Source organism: Austrofundulus limnaeus, unplaced genomic scaffold, assembly GCF_001266775.1.
Source record: "Austrofundulus limnaeus strain Quisiro unplaced genomic scaffold, Austrofundulus_limnaeus-1.0 Scaffold393, whole genome shotgun sequence".
NCBI classification, from domain to species: domain Eukaryota; kingdom Metazoa; phylum Chordata; class Actinopteri; order Cyprinodontiformes; family Rivulidae; genus Austrofundulus; species Austrofundulus limnaeus.
Window position 1 is genome coordinate 150,845 of NW_013952795.1, and position 7,423 is coordinate 158,267.

Here is a 7,423-nt window from a genome sequence, read left to right on the forward strand (position 1 = left end):
GAAAAAAATGAAAAAATAATTCTTAGTGTAACTACTACAAAAAAAACTGATTGTATTGTTTAGACACTTTTTTAGTGGCAGTTCCTGCAGATATTGTTTGGAAAATGAACTGTTCTGCCTAAACTAAAAGGTTGTTATGTAAAAATCTCCCAACACAAGTTGAGTCTGATTTAATGGCACCACTTCAAAGCCTAGTACCTTTATATAAGATTTATTAATACTTTTAAAATCAGTCATTCATAGGTTTGTAAACATGCATTAATAATTCATGAAACTCATACATTGATGCAGGCTCAGTATTTGACAAGATCAAATTCTGTACTTGAATTAATTCCAACTCATGTATTTCTTGTTGCACAGTTAAGTGTTTTTTTAAATAAACATTACATGTGAAATCAAACTTTGTATCAAACACTTTCACACACAGGTAACTTACTGAAATTAATTGAGTTAACTCTGATTAATTTTAGTGCTGCATGGGCATAGATTAAAAATTTTAATCGCGATTAAAATTTGCAATCACTTTACTACGGCTGAATATGTAGGTTTGTATATTACAATGCACTCAGTGCATGCCAGGTCATGTTTGTAAATGAGAAGTGGTTCTCAAACAGTTTACCTGGATAAATAAAGGTTAAAAAATAAAAATAAAAAAACTCCATGTGTAACACATTATGAACAGATTTTTTTTCTTTTTGTCTTCTTATGGCCTATTTTTATTTTATTTATTTATGTTTTGCTGACAACTGTGACCTTAGAATCTATCTTTCATTCCTCATGTAGTACTCATTTGGAATGAAAATCATTGAATTCTTGATTTAACCTCATTATTCTGCACAAAATGTAACTGACTCAAATATGTTTGGGGCATTTTTTTAGGTCCTGATTTTTGTTGTTTTTGTGCAATCCAGGTGATATTTTCATGATTTACTATTGTTGTATGTATTTCTTAAGGACCAATTCTTTTTTTCAAAATAAAGACATTAATTAATAATTCAAGTATTTTTTTTACCAATATGCAATAAAGTTTTATATTAAGTTTAAGATTAATCGTGATTAATTCACAGCTACCTTGGAATTAATAGATTAAAAGTTTTAATCATTTGACAGCCCTATGAAATATACAAATTTATTTAATATACTGTATATATATATTATGAAAAATAAAACAAGTAAATGGTGAGGATAAACATGCTGGCTCATTATTTGACGTTAAACTGTAACTTCCTCGTAGCCTAATAATTTATTAGATTTACAGATTAATTGAAAACTGCATTATTATTAATTTATTAGTAGTTTCTAAGGATGCCCTTATTGTAAAGAAGCACCAAGACAATAAACAAACAACTTGTGTCAAACTCTGTTTTAGTTTCATTCATAAATGTTTGTTGTTGCAGTAAAACTGACTTTTCCCCCATTTGACTGAGGTGATATCAGCCTGCAGGGAAACATCAAGGTGAGAAAAATAAAATAAACATTAAGAGTTTGATCTTTGGTCATAAAATAAAGTTACTAAATCAGTTATTAAGATTTAAAAATATATAAATCTTAGTCTACAATATCAAATGTAATAAGTAAAAAATCTGTTGTGTAAATATATTTGCAAGTCTTTTCTATTATTTTCAYGTCACATTTACCGGTACACTTAGGACGTATATTTTGAAATCCATTCRGTTTGCTCCTTAGTTTTTACTTTGAAAGTCTGACCGGAAGTGTAACACTTCAATGCGACGTTTCGCTCAAATTCCAGTGGTTTTTCTGCAGAACTGCTGAAGTTGTAGCGCAGAGATCCTCGAGAAGACCTGCGTGTTCCCCAGGTTAGTTTGATTTGTTGTTTTAAATACTGTCGGTGTAATTGCTTTTACGTTTATAAAACAACTTTTACTTTTAGTTCCGAGACACGTTTTCAGTCAAAAAAAAGGAGATAAAAGTTTTGGGGAGTCGCTTGCCGAGTTTCCAGCCCCCCATTTTTCTTTCTCCTTCTCCTTCCTTCCGAGGATTTTTTTTTTTAAATATTTGGAGATGAATGATCTGCTCAACAAACTGACGGAGGCACAATTTAGATCACATTTTTATAAATAAATGTTGTGGGTTTGTTTTAAACAAGAGGGGGAAAACGTGTTCTGACAGCTCTTTAGCTTTGCAATAAGCAAGTAAATAAGTACGAACTAAAGGAAAAATATAGTTTGTTTCACCTTCTGCACTCGTGTTTGCTTCAGAACTCACCAGACTCGTATAATGATGTAGTTTTTGTTCGCTTTTTATTTTTTATTGCATTTTTGCAGGTCTGTAGAAATTTGTGTCAAGTAGGGGTCTCTGCGGACGAGTGGGCGTGTCACAAGGAAAGGCGATTCTAAAGCGACACACCTGATTTGACGGACTTTGTTAAAAGGACACACCTGACTGGACAAGCAAAAAAGGGGCGATACCGTACGGCACGACCTCATTGGACAAGAACAAAAAGAGGCGTTACTGTACGGCACCACTTTTTCTGGAGAACCCTATTTGGGTCACTTTTCTCCTGGTTAACCTTAGTGTTGGGGTCAGGGTCAGGATGTAAAGAGATCAAGCAGGATCTAATGATACCATCATGTAGGCCTCGTAGTCCACAGTGGTTATGCTTTTGACACGCCCACTCTTGTGACACGCCCACTTTGATTCCGCAAATAACCCCTTCGCGTTTGTGTTGTGCAATCAACAATTTATAGTTAATTGAACACACCTGTTTCTTAATTTGAACACGTTTGAAAATGACTGCAAATGTTTGGTTCCTGTTGCATGAAATTATCTGAGATTTTTAAAACTAGAAATGAAAGGAAAATACTTGTCTGTTGTCTGCCATGTTTTAAGGAAAAACAAACAGGATGATTTATTGGTTGCTTTTGTCTGCTCTAATCTCATTTATTTTATCAGGGTGTGTGATGGAGTCAGGCTCCAGGTTTTATCTTCTTCCACTTGTTTGTCTCCTGGGAACAGACGAACATATCAGCCCATTTTCTATGTAGATTACACAGAAAGGTGATTTAATCTCTGATCCACAGGAGTCAAACTTAAATCACCTGTTTGATACGCAGCGGCTTAAAGCAGCCCAGAAGTAGCTAAAAAGGCTTACACAGAGCTGTGGTCCTTCAGCACGTCTTCAGAACAAAAGTGTAAAAAATATAAAGTTTTCCTAAACTTTTAATCCTTATTTCATCCAGGTTTTTATCTGTATTTGTTCCAACACAGTATTGTGACCAATTAGTTTGTAACTAACTTTTTATTGCAGCCTGGTTAAGTGTTTTGCTCCTGATTTTACTCTTAAAGATTTTGTTGTTTTTTTTTAGGATCATAAACAGTCATGTCCTCACAGTTTTAGTGGGCATATAAAACCTAAAGTGGGGGGTCTTCATCAGTACACTGATGGAAGAAAAAAAATCCAACTAATATAGTGCAATGGTGCAAATAGTAAAGATTTTACTTGTGTGTTTGTTTGTCTCTACACTGGTTGCTTTCACAGATGATTGCCTTTTGAAGATGGCCACCACAGCTAAGGCACCTCAGCAAACATAAAAATAAGCAGAAATCAGACATTTCACAGATACCAGGGTAAAATTTAGTAAAAACACCTTTACTGAACTCTAACACATCGATTTAAAATCTGTTAAAAACCATTAACTATTATAACCCTGCCTGTTCATATGCTATTATTCTGTGCTGTATTTACATCTGTTTTAGGCCCACACGTTGTGTTAATGTTTATATAAAAGATGTGCTGACAGTGCAGTCTCAGTTTATATTTCCTCTTTTTTCTGTTGTTTAGCCGCAGGAAACCGCACACACTGTAGCCTTCAAGCTTCAAAAAGAATTATCACTATATTTTATTATTATTAATAATAATGATAATAATGATAATAATAATGATTTAATAATCAGGTTTAGTACTGTAATACAGATGTGAGTTAATAATGTAAAGCTTTATTGTTCTGGTATATTAGGGGTCGTTGACCTTTGACCTTCATAGAGGATGTGTTACCTCTTTGTCGGACAAAGTGTGTTAGTTGTCTGCAGAATCAGTCTGCTGCAGAAACAGATTTAATTTTGCCATGACAATAATGACGTTGTTCTCATCCATTATCTGTAACTAATCTGCAACCATCTTTATAGTAGCTATTTTCAAATAAAGACCAAGTATGTTGTTCATAATCATCAAGAATGTTAAAAGTCAGGTAACCAAGTCAACGTGATATGAGCTGTAGTTTTCTTCAAGCTGTTGAAATATTGAGGTGTTGCTTTAAATAAGACTAATTAAACCACGAAAGTATAAATATTGAAAAATAATACTTGAAACTTTCAGTTCTCCTGCACTTTATCTAATTTCCCTCTAGGATCAGTAAAGTATTTTTGAATTGATTTATTCTGTATATTACTGTTGCTATAAGAGAGAACCTAATTATTAAACATAATCAACTAATTCTGTTTTCTGAGCCTTCTGAACATGTAGTATTAAACAAACTATGCACCGAGTATACAATATATTTAATAGTTAGGTAAGAGGGATAAACCTTTATTGCATTAAAATGAGAAACAGTTGGAAAAAAGTATTGTTGTAAAATCCTGTCTGTGTCTAAATATTACCATGTTCTTTGACCTACTTCTTCAAATCAGCTAAAACAGAAAAAAAGAGTGAATGATTCATCCTTCAGCATTTCTTGTAATCATGACACAAACCAGAGTTTATATCAAACAAGATGTAACCTGGTTCACTTGGTTCATGTCACAAACTGAACTTGCTCCTCTAAACACTCTACAAATAAGTGAAACAAATGGTTCCACACAAACATTTCCCTCTTCACTGAATGTAAAGGCATATTAATCCCTGAATAATCATTATTGTTTATTGGACTGATTATCAGAATGTTACCATGTTTCTAATAATAATAATAATAATAATAATAATAATAATAATAATAATAATAATAATAATAAATGTTTGAAGGTGCATACAGTAAAAATACAGTACAAAATGTTCAAAATAACAAATTGATGATGAAGCCAGAAAAGCTACAGCAGAGCTGGTTTTGTTTATAACAAGTTAGAATTTTTGCTGCTTGGTTACCTGAAACTGAAGGTTTTATGCTGTAGGAGGGGGAAAACACACAAAGCTTGTATTGTTTGTTACTCTGGGCTTTTGTTGAACGTGAGACCCCAGACCGTCCTGAAAGTGACAGGGATGTTCTGTCAGCAAGATGAGTATGTATTTTATTTTATTTGATTCTTTACCCTCCATGAAAAAACTGCTGTTGTTAGTTGTGCCTCTTTGTGTTTCCTCTAAAGAACTGTAGCCAGACAACACTTATATTTTAAAGTGTTTATTCTCTTGTTTTTTTTTTCCTGCTTCTCACTCTGGTGTTGTTTGACTCTTTTGTCTTCACCTCGACCCAAATGCTCAGGTCTCAGACTGCATCAGGTGTCTCCGCCTCCTGTGGTTTTTCTGGGTCACTTTCTGTCCTCACTGAAGCCACTGCTCAGCTTTTTATTTCTTCTATATTTAAAATGAATTTTGACATGTTGGAAATTAGACAAAATAAGACAAGAAACTTTATTTAAATCTGTCTTAGCTGACCAGATGAGTTTAAAGCTGTCTGAGCAAAGAAGCAGTTTTTCTATAATTTTATTTTTGTAATAAAGAGGTCATTCTCTACAAGCTGCTTGTGTTAGAGGTGGCATCAAGTGGTTTTTACTCACTCCAACCTGTGGCTAAAAGCTGCCTCTTTTAAAAACAAGGTGGAAACTATTTATATTCTCTGATTTTGGAAGGCTACACTGCTTTTTTTAAACATGCTTCACCTGAGAGTGTTGGAGAGGTTGTGAAAACACATCTCTGAGTCTTGTGTCAGCTGAGTGTATTCAGCAGAAAATCAAAAAATAAAAGTAAACATGAAAATCTGGGGATGAAGCTGAGTTCATCATAATATGAAACTCTGGTATTGAAGGAGGAGGTTGATGTTCATCTTTTCAAAAAAATACTTGAATAGCATAACTGAAAATCTACAATGATTTTTTGAAAAAGTTAAATATTTGTGACAATTTCTCCATATTTGAACAAACAGGTGGTTTTCTTTGGAAGGTAAGAGGCTATATTTAAGTTCAATAAATGGCATAACACAGCCACAAATTAAACTGAAAAAAAAAAAAAAAGCTCACAGATGAAAAGTATACCACTGCATTTATCAGAGCTTGAAATTAAATTAAATTAAATTAGGCCTTTTTTAGATGAACTGATACTGGTTCTGTAATCTGGTTTACTGGACAGTGTCATCCAAAAAACTAAAGAGCTCTTTTCATTAAAATCACTGTAACGCCTCTGTGCCTGGCAAGGAATTTTAAAAGATCTTCAAATTATTCAAAATAAATCACTTTAATACGAGTACAAATAGCCTTCAGTGCGTAGATTTAATTAATTAGGTCTAACAGTATGTCCAAGATGAGCCTCCATGAAAATTAAATGCAGAGTATATAAGAAAGTTTTGAAGAAGCTCTCAGCAGTAGGGGTGTTGGTAGCTGACAGGACAACTCCTCGGACTCTCTGACCAACTGTAAAGCATGGAGGTGGAAGTATTATCAGATGTTTTTACACATGTATGAACAGAGCTATCCAGAGTTTGTTTTCCCAAAAGTTCTGGTTCAGTAGCCTGAGGCTGGTTCTCACAATAAAAATACTCCAGAGCTTCATTCGTTCATCCCCTCAGGGTTATTTGGAGAACCACAGCCTTTCAGTTTATGGCAGAGCAAAGTATTTACATGTTTCTAAGAACTAGGAATGTGTGTAATTCTAGCACTCCAATTTAGACATTTAATGTCAAAACATACAGCTAACTTAAAGTTTCTTGTGTGATGTGATTTCTTTGTCAAGGGATCCAGCTTTTCACTCATTTTCGACATCACCTGTTGTCACCTCAAGTGTTTTAGCCCAGGCTCCAACTCTGGCTCGGGCGGGTTGTTGTCATCGTTGTCGTTTTGTTCGCTTGTTGAGCTGAGCTTGTAGCCGAGGTGTTGCTAGCTGTTGGTTCAACCTGATGTTTTTGTGCTTAGAGCTGGGTTATAATACGACAGAGTATTAGGACCACACGACAAGATTTTTTAAATTATTATTACGAGAATAAAGTCGTAATTTTATGAGAATAAAGTCATAATATTACGAGATTAAAGTCATAATATTACGAGAATAAAGTCATAATATTACGAGAATAAAGTCATAATATTACGAGATTAAAGTCATAATATGAGATTAAAGTCGTATTATTACGAGATTAAAGTTATAATATTACGAGAGAAGTCATAATGACGACGTGTCTACAGTGGTTTGCAAAAGTATTCATACCCCTTGAACTTTTCCATATTTTGTCACATTACAACCACAAACATAAATATATTTCACTGG

At 33.7% G+C, this 7,423-nt stretch overlaps 1 protein-coding gene across 1 annotated transcript in view; it reads left to right on the plus strand.

Moving 5' to 3' along the window:
- The first annotated feature begins 1,712 nt into the window (after positions 1 to 1,712).
- Positions 1,713 to 7,423, plus strand: part of acsl2 (acyl-CoA synthetase long chain family member 2) — a 33,705-nt gene continuing 27,994 nt past the window's right edge. Inside the window, exon 1 of the mRNA XM_014023845.1 lies at positions 1,713 to 1,817. The gene's annotated coding sequence lies outside the window, so the exon portion shown is untranslated. The remainder of the gene's footprint in view (positions 1,818 to 7,423) is intronic.